Below are 14986 nucleotides of genomic sequence, written 5' to 3' on the forward strand. Positions count from 1 at the left end.
TCCTACCTGGGAAGACATGTCTTCCATGGATATTCCATATGCACAAGCTATGCCGAAGTATTTCCATGTGATTGTTTTCAGACTTCAGAACATGTTCCTGTTTAATGCAGAGCCAGAATTAAGAGTTAAGAATGAATCGGGACAGCTGAAGAAGGAACGTGCATTCTCCCTTCTCCCCCCCCCCCCCCCCCCCCCCCCCCCCCCTCAGGTTGTTGATCCAAACGATTCATCTCTTGCATTATTCGTCACATATGAATACGAGATAACTTCCTTTGTTGTGTTATGGCATCATAGCAGAAACAACTGCGCTGAGCCACTGGGGACTGGTGGTGAGCATTTGAAGTATTAGGTGTGGTACTAACTGAAAGCTCAATCACGGTCACAATCCGAGTCTTCCACATTTGTTGGACGCACGGCTTGTAACGTCGAACCTATGTGGCCAGCTCGACTTATTAGTCATTGAACTGCCACGATTAACTGCATGTGTAGGAAGCTAATCAGTTCTCCAAATTAAGCACCTGTAGGCTCTCTAAGGACCGCCATTGACACCGAAGTCTTTCAGTGTTCTTGTATATAATGGAACATAGTTGGTTTGGAGTAGCAATAGTTCTTATTCCGTAATGCTTCTTCATGGTTGCTACGAAAATAACAATGATTATTCAACCACCAAACGTGAAAAGTTTCTACACCTAACAAGAAAATTGCCATCAGTTAACATTTTGCTATCAACTCTGCCCCCTCTCTTATGTCAAAGAATCTATGTCGCGAATGGATTTATATATATCGTGCAAGGAGTGACCTCGATTATCTTCCTCATCTCTTTGATGGCTTCCCTGATCACCGCTGCCTTCTCATAGTCATCACCACCATCAGAATCAAACCCCAGAATATCTGGAGAGTGACTGATCCTCTCGTCTTCCTCACTCAGGATGACTATGAACGCCGGGTCTCTCATCACGTAACCTGACTCCAGCAGCTCCATGTCGGCAGGTACCATGTCTTGGTGCGAAAGTCCAGCAGGTGTCCCTTTCGGCATTTCTTCAAACACGTTGTTACGCAGAGCTTCCCATTGCTTGCCCTGCTAGTGACCACCACTTTGCGGAGCATCTGGTGCTCTGCGAAGAGCTGTCCCGACATGTTACGGATGACTGTAGTGGCTTCCATGCAGCCTACGACACATGGAACTAACAAATCCACGTCATCTCTTTGCGAGGACAATCCAGGACTTCTGTACATCCCTGATGAACACATTAAAGCACATACATCACATCAATAACCTATGGCATCACCAGGGCCGGAAACGAAATCCTGAGGCAGAGTTATATGATCCGGACCATCTGCTGATAAACAGAATAGCAGAGGGTCCGGTTAATGGCTTTGACACAATTCTCACATATTGATGGCTCGTGATTTAATTCAAATTAAAGATTGTAGGAGACTTTATGGTAGTTTAATAGTGAGGAAAAGCACGCACCTGCTGGCCATGAATACTTATCATCCCCTGACCTTTTCTGCATGGCAGCAGCACCAGGATGATGCAGCTACGAAACACCAGCCCGCTGTATGCTAACTCGGCCTTCTACTTGAGCACATAATCGGATATATCGGGAAACTTTGCATCCAATACGTCTAGAGTTTGAAGCTCTTGAAATGGCTCCAGCAGTTTAAGTAGAACCACTGCACTGGTGCCAGGAGAAGAACTGGACTCGGATTCCGGTTCCGCCTCCAGTTTTAGCTTCTAGAAATACATGTATAACTTGGTGTTGCCACTGCACTGGACTACCCATCTCCCGAATGTTTTGGTATCATCCCTCTTAAGTGTGTGGACAAATGCATACCATCCTAGATCTCACATTATCATCACGGTTTTGAGGAATGCCGAACGGGACTGAGGACGTGAGGGGAAGGAATGAGCAAACCGAAGCGCTTTGAGACTGCGATCAGTCTAGTCAGCAACTTGGCGTCCCAGAGTACATTGAAGACTAGGAGCACAAGCTTATCCGTCAACTTTCCAAGATACTGGTCCTCTGCATCCGCCATAGTTAGTGAGTGTAGGCAGTAGGGACAGCAAATTAGATGTTCAATCTGAATGAATGAGATTTCTCAAAATGATGTTGTAGATCATGAGGACGTCGGCTTCTGAGTTTTTAATGTTGGGCTTCCCTCCAATTTGGAGGAAGTTTGGCTCAAATTGTATTGGGCTTTTATCGGGCTTTAATAAGCCCAAGAACCCATTTGTTAGGATTAAGAGGCGGCATATATATATATATATATATATATATATATATATATATATATATCAGAGCGGTAGCAGAAGGTAGCAGAAGCAGCAGCCGCAGCAGCAGAACAGCAAAGAGGAACAGAGGAGCAGAGCCGAATTCGGATCAACAGGGGCAGCGCGCAGCTGGAGATCAAACCTCGATCGGGACATCAAACGAACTCCGATTGGGACGAAATTTCGACAGCAGCTTCACAACACGTGGGGCTAAGTTCTGAACGGTCAGAATTTCTATTCGAGCTCTGTAGGTGCTGTTTCAGCTGATTTTGTGAACCACCCGGTGTGGGTGACGAATTTAGTGTTTGAGTGATCCAAGAGAGTGTATCTCTTGAGTTTGGTGATCCAAGGGTTTACCCTTGATGAAAGAAATTGTATAACCTTCATTCATAGTGTATCGTTGATTCGGAATTGGTCCCGTGGTTTTTCCCCACATTGGGGTTTTCCACGTAAAATTCTTGGTGTTCTTTTGCTTTACTGTTTGTTGATTGATTTGATTAGTTCCTATCTCGATTACACTAGTAGGGGAGGAAGATTAATCGCTGCGTTATTGTTTGGTTGAGTGCATCCCTTCCCAACAAGTGGTATCAGAGCCTCGGGTTAGAGAAGCTTGAGTTTTTTCGGTGTTTTCGAGATGGAGGAGTCTACAGGATCTATGTTCAAGTTGAATGCAACCAACTACTCTATATGGAAGTCTCGGATGGAGGATCTTCTATTTTGCAAGGATTTGTACGATCCCATTGAAGGGGATTCCGCGAAACCCAAAGATAAGGATGACAAGGCTTGGGAACGCACAAATCGGAAGGCTATTGGTTTGATTCGGCAGTGGATAGACAATAGTATTTATCATCATGTTGCTCAGGAGACAAATGCAAAAGCTTTGTGGGATAAATTGACAAATCTCTATGCGAGGAAGACACCGCAAAATAAGGCATTCCTCGTGAAGAAGCTGGTTCATCTTCGTTACCAGGATGGAGGTGATATGGCTGTGCACATGAGTAATTTCCAGGATATTATTAACCAGTTGACGAACCTGGAGATAATATTACCCGATGAGTTGCAGGCTTGTCTACTTTTAGGGACTCTACCGGATAATTGGGACACACTTGTGGTTGCATTAAGCAATTCTGCGCCAAACGGGAAGCTATCTCTGGCTACGGTGACAGACAGTTTATTTAATGAGGAGACTAGAAGGAAAGGCTCGGGGATTTCCATTAAGTCTGAAGCTTTGGTTACTGAACAACGGGGGAGAAGTCAAAGCAGAAATTTCTCTTCCAAGCATAGTAACTCACGTGGCAAATCGAGGGGTAGATCAAAGTCGAAGACGAGGAAAGTGGTCACTTGTTATCACTGTGGAAAAGAGGGACATTACAAAAGGGAGTGTAGAGCTCTGAAGAAAAATCAGAATGGCAACGGTGAGAGCAAGAAGGAAGAAGGCACTACAGTAGTGGCATCTGATGGAGAGACCTACATCATTTGTGATGAAGCCTATGTGAATTTCACATGTCAGGACTCTACCTGGGTTGCAGATACAGGTGCCTCATTTCATGTCACTCTTCATCGGGATTTCTTCTCATCTTACACTACCGGGGACTATGGTTATGTGAGAATGGGGAATGGACAGTCATGCAAGATTGTCGGTACTGGTGATGTCTATCTAGAGACCGAGCTTGGCTGCAAGTTGCTTCTGAAAAAGGTGAGGCATGTTCCAGAAATTCGCCTTAACCTAATCTCGACGGGTCAGCTTGATGATGAAGGCTACAGTAACGAATTTAGCAATGGGAGATGGAAGCTCTCCGAGGGTTCGTTGATTGTGGCATGGGGTCAGAAGACCGACACTCTTTACAGGTTGCGTGCCAGACACAACTCCGGTCAAATTAATGTTGCTGAGGATTATCCTATCGAGCTATGGCACAGGAGACTTGGGCATATCAGCGAGAAAGGTATTCAAATTCTTGTTAGAAAGCAGTCTTTGCCCGTTAAAGGTATGCACTTGAGCACTTGTGATCACTGTTTAGCTGGTAAGCAAATGAGAGTTTCTTTTGTTAGAAGTCGTCCTTCTAGATGCGATCATATACTTGATCTTGTGCATACTGATGTTTGTTTCATGTCGGATAGATCTCTTGGTGGTGCTCTCTATTTTGTGACCTTTATAGATGATCACACCAGGAAGGTTTGGGCTTACCCTATGAGAACTAAAGATCAGGTCACTGAGATTTTCAAGAACTTCCATGTAGCAGTGGAAAGAGAAACGGGCATGAAGCTGAAATGTGTCAGAGCTGATAATGGTGGTGAGTATAGAGGTCCTTTCGAGAACTATTGCAGGACTCACGGTATCAAACTTGAGAAGACGGTACCGAAGACACCATAGCAGAACGGGCTTGCAGAGAGGATGAATCGCACAATTGTTGAGAGAGTTCGTTGTATGCTTTCTCAGGCGAAACTGTCTAAGTCTTTCTGGGGCGAGGCAATGAGGTCAGCGGTTGATCTTATTAATCTTGCACCGTCAGTTGCACTTGATAGAGATGTACCCCAGCAGGTGTGGACCGGCAAGAAAGTATCATACAAGCATCTCAGAGTCTTCGGGTGCAGGGCATCTGTTCACATTCCTCGAGATGAAAGATCAAAACTTGATGCCAAGGCAAAACAGTGCATCTTCTTGGGTTATGCACATGAAGAGTTCGGGTACAGGTTTTGGGACCCTGATAGCAAGAAGATCATCAGGAGCAGGGATGTTGTCTTCTTTGAGGACCAGACAATCGAGGATTTGCAAAAGTTAGAGAATGCCAGAGTAGGCAATCCTCACGAGATCTCTATTCCTGTACCGGTTGATGTAGAACATCTAGTGGAAGAGGTACCTGGTGAGTATGAAGAAACCACGACTGGGGGTGAGATTCCTCAGGTAGATGATGATGTGACTACGGATGATACAGGCTCGCAGTTACAGTTAGAGCCTGCAGATCTACCTAGACAATCTGATAGAATAAGACGACCATCTACAAGATATCCGCCTCATGAGTATGTGCTACTGACTGACGGGGGAGAACCTGAGTGCTATGGTGAAGCTGTGGCACATGAGCACAAGGAGCACTGGTTGAAGGCGATGAATGAAGAGATGAACTCCTTGTCTGAAAATCACACCTATGACCTAGTCAAGCTACCGCAAGGTAAGAGAGCATTGAAGAACAAATGGGTCTACAGGTTGAAGACAGAGAACTCACGACCTCGATACAAAGCTCGACTGATAGTGAAAGGTTTCAACCAGAAGAAAGGAGTTGACTTCGAGGAGATCTTCTCGCCTGTTGTCAAGATGTCATCGATCCGAGTTGTTCTCGCACTGGCAGCTAGTTTGAATTTGGAGATCGAGCAGCTCGATGTAAAAACAGTTTTCCTGCATGGTGACTTGGAGGAAGAAATATATATGGAGCAGCCTGAAAGATTCCGAGTTAAAGGTAAGGAGCATTTGGTGTGCAGGCTGAGGAAGAGCTTGTATGGGCTTAAGCAAGCACTTCGGCAGTGGTATAAAAAGTTTGACTCTTTCATGTTGAGCCATGGTTACACACGGACAACTTCAGATCATTGTGTGTTCGTGAAACAATTCTCGGATGGTGATTTTATCATTTTACTGTTATATGTGGATGATATGTTGCTTGTCGGTCATGATATGAGCAAGATTGCAGAGTTGAAGAAGGAGCTCAACAAGTCCTTTGCCATGAAAGATTTGGGACCGGCAAAGCAGATCCTTGGAATGCATATTTCTCGTGACAGATCAAGTGGAAAAATTTGGCTTTCTCAAGAGAAGTACATCGAGAAGATTTTGGATCGGTTCAACATGGGTAATGCTAAACCAGTTTCATCACCACTTGCTTCTCATTTCAAACTTAGCTCGAAGCAATGTCCTACAAGTGAGAAGGAGAAAGAAGAGATGAAGAAAGTTCTTTACTTCATCAGCTGTAGGAAGTTTAATGTATGCCATGGTCTGTACAAGGCCAGATATCGCTCATTCTGTTGGTGTGGTTAGTCGTTTTCTCTCCAATCCGGGGAAAGAGTATTGGAATGCGGTTAAGTGGATCCTGAGGTATCTCAGAGGAACATCCAAGGTGTGTTTACACTTTGGCACTGGTAAGCCGGAGTTAGTGGGCTACACGGATGCAGATATGGCAGGAGATATCGATTCCCGGAAATCCACTTCGGGATACTTGATGACTTTTGCAGGGGGAGCTATCTCATGGCAATCAAGGCTTCAAAAGTGCATCGCTTTGTCTACAACGGAAGCCGAATACATTGCGGTGACCGAAGGTTGCAAGGAGATGTTGTGGTTGCGAAAGTTTTTGCAGGAGTTGAGCTTGAAGCAAGAAAGGTATGTTCTACACTGTGATAGTCAAAGCGCCATTTATCTTTGCAAGAATCCCACTTTCTATTCGAGGTCGAAACATATTGATATCAAGTTTCATTGGATTAGAGATGTGTTGGAGTCTAAGCTGGTAAAGCTAGACAAAGTGCACACTGATGAGAATGGAGCTGATATGATGACAAAACCTCTCACTAGGGAGAAACTTCATGTTTGCCGAAGTATAGCCGGTATGCTCGAAGCCTCCAAATAGTCGGGAGGGGGAGTTTGTTGGGCTTCCCTCCAATTTGGAGGAAGTTGGGCTCAAATTGTATTGGGCTTTTATCGGGTTTTAATAAGCCCAAGAACCCATTTGTTAGGGTTAAGAGGCGGCACATATATATATATATATATATATATATATATATATCAGAGCGGTAGCAGAAGGTAGCAGAAGCAGCAGCCGCAGCAGCAGAACAGCAAAAAGGAACAGAGAAGAGCAGAGCCGAATTCGGATCAACAGGGGCAGCGCGCAGCTAGAGATCAAACCTCGATCAGGACATCAAACGAACTCCGATTGGGACGAAATTTCGACAGCAGCTTCACAATACGTGGGGCTAAGTTCTGAACGGTCAGAAGTTCTATTCGAGCTCTGTAGGTGCTGTTTCAGCTGATTTTGTGAACCACTCGGTGTGGGTGACGAATTTAGTGTTTGGGTGATCCAAGAGAGTGTATCTCTTGAGTTTGGTGATCCAAGGGTTTACCCTTGATGAAAGACATTGTATAACCTTCATTCATAGTGGATCGTTAATTCGGAGTTGGTCCCGTGGTTTTTCCCCACACTGGGGTTTTCCACATAAAATTCTTGGTGTTCTTTTGCTTTACTGTTTGTTGGTTGATTTGATTAGTTCCTATCTCGATTACACTAGTAGGGGAGGAAGATTAATCGCTGCGTTATTGTTTGGTTGAGTGCATCCCTTCCCAACATTTAAGCCTTCCTTTGTTTGCTCAACCGATCATGCGTACATTCTAAAAATTTTCAGTCACAATAAAAGAGGGATTTACAAGAAAAAAGGGCTCGCTAAGAGAAGATTTTAGAGATCTGGCTCCTTAGATCCTCTCAGATTTGTTTACTTCAAAAGTTTGCTGGAACAATCAATTGCTGATCTCGAGGTAAAATAACTCAAATTACAACCAACAGCTCCGTTGGTTAAGCCTCTTTAAGTAAGGTCTCGATTCGAGTATCTTATGAATAGAGAAAATTAACGATTCAGAGAGCCTTTACTCCTTTGTCCAGAAAATAATTTCTCGACCTGAATTAAAATTCCCATCTCCTGAAAAGATCAACCTCGTCTTTCGCTAACTTGTTGAGTACTCTCCATGGAAAATGCGTCGCGTGTGAACAGAAGAAAGTGCGGTTCAGATTGAGCAGAAAGTCCATTAGCCACAAGCAGGCAACCTAATGAAATAATGGAGTTGTTAATGGCATCTGTTGGGATATGATATTGGCTGATGGGTTTTTTTCTTGAACGAAGAATACGAATTGGGTGATTAGAGTGGGATTGATTTCATTATTTTGTAAATTTAGTTTCTGGTTTGTAATTTTGTTTACCCAAATTAATCCGGGTTGGTTATTTGGGTCCGATTTGATCGGGTTGGTTTATGGAGCACGGTGATGTGGCAGTCACGTAATGAACAACACTCTTATATGAGTGAGCAAAATGAGGATGGTCCCAGGTTCCAGGTTCATTATTCAATGGCGCACGTCTAGTAATTAAGATATTTTATGTTCGATACTTAATGAGTAATGACTAGCCGTGCCATTTATTAGATATTAGGAATTTTATTTCATTGTAGTAGCCTCATAGGCCTCTATTATAACCAAAAAAATGAGGGTCCTCCTCAATTTTAAAAAGGACCGTCACTCATTTTACATGGGTGTCACTAAAATTTATCCTTTTAACAAACCATAGGGGTTGGTCTCTGTACAATTTTTTGATTTCCCAGTTTTATATGACGTTAAGTAGTATTATGACATAAATTATATAATCAACCATACCGAACTTTTGTAATACAAAATTTCTCTGGATGATGTTCGCATTTCAAATTAATCATTTGCATAACGCCGGATCTTCATCTACTTCTTGTGTTATACTCGAATGGGTCTATGTATACCGTGCAAGGTGTGACCTTGACTATCTTCCTCATCTCCTTCATGGCTTCACCTATTGGCGCTGCCTTCTCATCTTGGTCACCGCCACCAAAATTGAACCCAACAATGTCTGGATATTCACTGATCTTCTATATTCTCTCGTCTTCCTCCCCCAGATGACTATGACCATCGCGCTTCTCATCATGTGTCCCGACTCCGGCAGCTCCAAAGTCGGAACGTAACAGCCCTTGGTGTGGAGCTCCAGCACGCGACCCTTCCAGCATGCAGCATGTTGTCTTTCAGAGCTTCCGGTTGCTTGCCCAGCTCGTGACCACCACCTCACGGAGTATCTGGTGCTGATCGAAGATCTCTTTCAACATTTTAACGGATGGCGCCTGAGGCCTCCATGGAGCGTAAGACACATGGAATTATGAAACGCAAGTTGTCATCTCTGTGAGGAAAATGCAGAACTTTTGGCATCATTAGGACCATCTGATGATCTACAGAATAGCAGAGGGCCTGGTTGATGGCTCTGATGCGATTCACATATTGATTCATTGGCTGGTGGTTTATTTCCGATGACAAATTTTATGATTGTCTAATAGCGAGGCAAAACGAGGACGGATATGCGCTCATGGATAACGAACCTGCTGACAATGAGTATTTGCCATTTTTGTTTTTTTATTTCTCCATGGCAGCAGCATATAGGATGATGCAGCTAGTTAATAGACATTGAGCCATAGCATGCTAAAACGCAAAATGTTGCGTCTCTCACATAATTATTACGTGCTTGAGGAATGCGGAACGAGACTGCGGCAGTGAAGGGAATGAGCGAACTGAAGCGCTTCGAGACCACGAGCAATTGAATCAGGAACTTGGCCACCTGGAGTCTGTTGAAAATTAGGTGCAGAAGCTCATCCGACAACTTTTCGAAGTTGCTTCCTCCATAGTGATGCAGACTGCAGTAAGGACGGGCGAACAAAGATTTTCAATCCGAATCAGATTTCTCGAAAGGATGTGAGAGATAACGAGGACGTCTCTTCCGAGTTCTTAAGCCTTCCCTCTTTTGCTTGCCCGATCTGTTACACACAAAATTATTTTACTTGATTTTGGATCTAGACTAATTCATTCCGTAAAATTTACGCTCGGCCTACACGCGGTCATGCGCGGTACTCAATCTCATACATACACACGAGTCTATTTTTTTCCGCCGATGTCGGACTTTTCCCACAAACTCCGAACACGATCATTCATCCATTCATCTCTGCTAGCTGTTCAAATCTTTCGGTTACAAGAAACAAGGGAACGCAGAGGAGAGACCATGGGGAGTTAGTTAGAGATCTTACTCCATTTTGTTTTTTAGGTAAGATCCTCATGATTTGGTGAACAAATGTTTCCTGAATCAATCCATTATGTGACCTTAAGGTAAAATTACTCATTAGAGACTAGAGAGCATATATATAAAGAAAAAAATGCCTATTCTTGAGGATAATTACTCGACCTGAATTAAAATTTTCATATCTTATTATTTTTCGCTTAACTCATGAAGTATGTTCCATGGAAACTGCATAGCGTGTGCCCAGAAGAAAATATGGCTGAAATTGAGCAGAATTTTGATGGATAGATTGAGCAGAAAATCTATTAGCCACAAGCTGGTAACCTAATGAAATGGATGTGTTTTTGGTAGGAAGGAAATGGATATGCTAATGGCATTGGTTGGTGTGATATGAGCAGAGAAATGAATCAAATGGAATCTGTAAAATTGTGGAAAATGGAAATTGCATCTCCTTTCCTTTGCATAGTATCAAATTGTACAAATTTCTGTTCCTCTTACAATACTGCACCTACATTTGCTCCCATCAAATCTCGAAATTCCACGTTCATGTATTGAAGAATTTATTGATCGCCGGAGTTGACATGCAATACAAACAAGTCTACATGATAGCATTTGCACGACATTCTGGGGAGAGGTCGGTGGCTATTTCGTTCTCAGGTTTGGCAGACTAATTAACCGATCGCACTTTGTGGAAGGACTAGCTTGGGCAACCCAATAGCTTGTTCATGTTTATGATGAGTTGACTCCTCGATTGTTAGAAATAATCCACGACTTGGAACATCTCTTTCACGAGATTGTGACGATTGACCTCACCTTCTATATATCGTCCGCATCCTCTTAAGTTGTTGTAGACTTCCCATCCTCCATATTGCCCTTTGAGATTATCTTCTTTCCCTCAGAGCGAATGGATCTCCCTCTACCCCGTACTCGCTCAACATTTTTGTCTCTCTGCCTCACAGTTGCCACCTACAACCCTGCACTCATGCTTTACCATTGATGCATGTCATATTGGTGGCAACGAGACAGATCAGCAGGCGACTGACTTCAGGAGGAATCCTCGAGTATATGTTGTCCTTCACGAGATTGAGGACCCTCAGGAAGCTGAGGTTCATGATATGCGGTGTTATTGTCCCCGTCAAACTCTGGGATTGCAAGTCCAGGACTCGTGAATGTTTGGTCTTGATCATTGAAATCGGAGTCATTTGTTCATCTGAAATACCCCGATAATGCATGAACATAGGGGATGCCGTTTCTGCGCTAGACGCGGTTAAGAAGAAGCTTCTTGAGGCTGACCGTTGAGTTGATCGGGTCCGATCCGGCCTATAGAATAAGGGAATATCTCTGTGAAGAACTTGTTCAGGAATTCCTTCTGGTTCAACGAATGTTTTATTGTACTGGACCATCTTTGTAGAATAAAGTGGTTCGAATAAAGCAGAACACAACAATTATCAACCAAAAAAGTTGGCACCTAATATTTCATATGCTTTAAATTGTGATTTTTCGAAATTCCCAGTTATTTTTTTTCGTGAGTCTAGTACAATGAAATAAAAATCTTAATAGCTAATGGGTAGTCCCATTAAGTATCGAACCGGGAACCTCTTGGCTACCATGCGAGAGCGTGTGCCACTACGCTACGTACATCCTTTTGATAAATTCCCTATTATTTCATATGTGCCTTAAACTATGTCCAAAAATATGTAATTTAGTGTTAGTTCACAGAAAGCCATGTCATTACCTTCCGTCAATTTGTGCCTTTAATTGGCCCTAAAATATTTTCAAAATGACCCAAAACTTTTATTATCTTTACAAATTTGTCTCTTCTTGTTTTTTTTTTAGTTTGAACCATGATATTCAGAAGTCTAATTGGACCTGACTAATCCAGTCTAGCCGGATCGGCCCATTAAGGGAGAAAACTCTTCCAACGTGAATTTTCACATTCAGAAGGACTTGAACCCGAGACATTATTTAAGCGGAACATACGTCGAACTTGAACCAATCCACTTTAGTTTTCTCTTTTTTTCAAATAGTTAGATTGTCCCCTCACCCGCCAACCTCAGTCTCTTCTCACTGTAATATCTCTCCAAGTCCCTTTTCTCCTGTGACGCCTCCTCACCTTTTAAGTGTTCTCATGCATGCATTTACCTTCTGCGGACATTTGGCCTTAGGACTAAAACTTATATTGCGTACATATCGGCAATTTGTCTTTCAGTACGAAGTCTAGCTTTCAGGTTGTAATAGAGAAACTATTTGTATAAACGCTTATTCCTTGTGTATTATAATATTCTTTATTTTCAAGACAGTCAACCTTGCCAGTCCTTCAATCAGTCCATCCTTTGGATAGGATGAACATATATACATAAGGTCAGCATATTTTGCTGAATTACATATTATTCCATTTTATTGATAATAAATTAATGAATGAATAATGTTAAATATTCACTAAGCTCGCAAGAGATTAATTCATCTCCAATCCAAAAACTCGAGTTGACAGGATGGCGAGTCCAATCATCTTATAATCCGCGATCTTTTTCTTAACTTTCCGATGCGTCTCTAGGGCTCAATGATGCTGTCAGTGTCAATAGGTTTTTCGGGAGATTGATCAGTGAGTCTACTCCGTGGAGCCTAAACTATTATTGAGCAAGAAGCTTTTAAGAGTTCTGCCATGTTCATGTCACTAAACTAAAACTCTCTCGATAAACTGAAAAATAACCCGCGATTGGTGACTTATGTTCAGTCAATACCAAAATGGATTTTCCGGAGGTCATGTGCAATGCTCGTGAGCAAACTGCTATGCCATGGTCAGCAGTTGTCACCTGCCGGCCGAAGGTTCAACCTCTAATAATGTAGCTGTCGAGGCTGTGCCAGAAGCCATGGATGGCAGCAATATTGACTTCTTTTCCCTATCATACTGAGATAGATCAATCTAGTAGCACTCATCCTTAATTAGAGCCAGCAAAGCGATCTTTGCATATCCACGAGCTAAATATCCGCCTGACCATAAGAGAAGATCATCCAAATTTACCCAACAAAGCACAGAAAGTTATAAGTTGCTTGTTTTAAAGTTTTTTTGGTAAGTGTTTTAATTGTTTTAAAGTTGCCCTGCCTAATGATTGTCTCTCTCTCTCTAAAGAAGGCTTATATGCTCTCGCCTGTCAATTTCGAGGTTATAAATTCGAATCTCGTAGTGGGACTACATGTGCCCCATTATTAGTTGTTAGGATTTTTATTTCATTTGTATTAGTCCCATGAGCCTTTTTTGTAACAAATTTTTTTTTTTTTATCTCTAGAGGTCATGACCTAAACCCCCGAGGTCAGAGGATGAGGCGACGAGGTTGGACTCCTCTTGTGAATATTTGGAGGCATGAAGCTCGAGGCAAGACGGGGCTCAAGTTCGAGACCTGACCGAAGAGGTGGCTGAGAAAAAGGGGGGTTGATGGTTGAGACGGAAAGGGGGGACGGGGTTGAAAAAGTCGAGGTTGTCGTCATCGCCGGTCTGAGGTTGGATGGATGGACATGAGGAGTCACCAGAGAGGCGACGGTTGGAAGAAGAGAGAGACTACAATGATGCGAGAAGAAGGAGACAAGCAATGTGAGGGGACAAATCTTTAAAGTTAAAAAAGATTGGGAGGCATATTTGCAAGAATGAATAGGAAATTTTAGAAAACCACATGTGTTTTTAGGTAATTTACCAAAATAATGCAAAGCAAAGAAAAAGAAAAGGAATTGATCCCATGCGTGTGTATTGTATGGAAAAAATATTCGGAAGATTGTAACTCAAAATATCTATGTATATATGAAAGTAAAATACGAGATGAGCCCAGCTAAATGGCATCAGAAAGCTTCGTTTCTAAATGAAAATTTCTCAATTTTTTGAATTTTTAAAATTTTAAATTATCTTTTATTATGAAATTAATAATAAAATCTTCCAAAATTATTTTCGGTCAAAATATTCCCTTTAAAAAGACCGAAAATGCTATAAAATCTTTTGGATACTACGCTGATCTCTAATTTTCTATTAGTCAGTTCTTTGCTCTTTTTATTTAAAGTTTTAATTTATGACTTTCATTTGTTATTTGTTAATTATCATTTATTTTCACAAGATTGGAAACCAATACTAAATTAATGATTAGTTTATTACGAGTTACAAATTCTCGATTTTAACATTAATAAGTATACTTTTATATTTTATGGAGAAATAAATTTAGAAATTAAAAAAAGTAGAGACAGAAAAGTGAAAATTAGTTATCTAAAAATAAACAAATGAAGTTTCATTTTTCCTTTAAGATATACATTTTCTTATCATACTTTGGCCATGGGTTTTCTTTAGGAGTATTGCTAGTATAAGAAGCCTCCTTAAAAGTGTACTTTTAAGGATGTTCCAAAAAAGATAAATTTATTGCTATTCAGCAAGAAAATTTGCTATTTAATAAGAGTTTTACTGTATTTAAAATAATAAATTTTTACTATTTAACATGTATATTATTATATCAAAAAATGATAAGTTTCTTGCTATTTACTAAGTTTCTTATTATTTTTTTTATCGACAATCATCTAATAAACTGCAACGTGGCGCACTGGAATTGATCTCTGTAAATACCCCATTTTAAGGAGGCTTCGTAGGGAAGTTCATCTCCTTCTTTAGATTAAACTTCAATGGACTTCTTAAAAAGAGCAAATTGCAGAGACCTATCGGAGAGAATCACATCACTATATGTCGATAAGTCTTTTTGTTAAATAATAAGAAATTTTTTTTAACACTTGTGAGATGATGAGAAACTTATTTTATGATAAGATGATGCATTATTTTATAAGAAACTTGTTAATTGTAATATAATCCAGTTAAATAACACAACTTTTCTAAGGAAATAGCAAGACCAGCAGTCATCGCGATCC

This window comes from Punica granatum, chromosome 4 (assembly GCF_007655135.1).
Source record: "Punica granatum isolate Tunisia-2019 chromosome 4, ASM765513v2, whole genome shotgun sequence".
In the NCBI taxonomy this organism is placed as follows: domain Eukaryota; kingdom Viridiplantae; phylum Streptophyta; class Magnoliopsida; order Myrtales; family Lythraceae; genus Punica; species Punica granatum.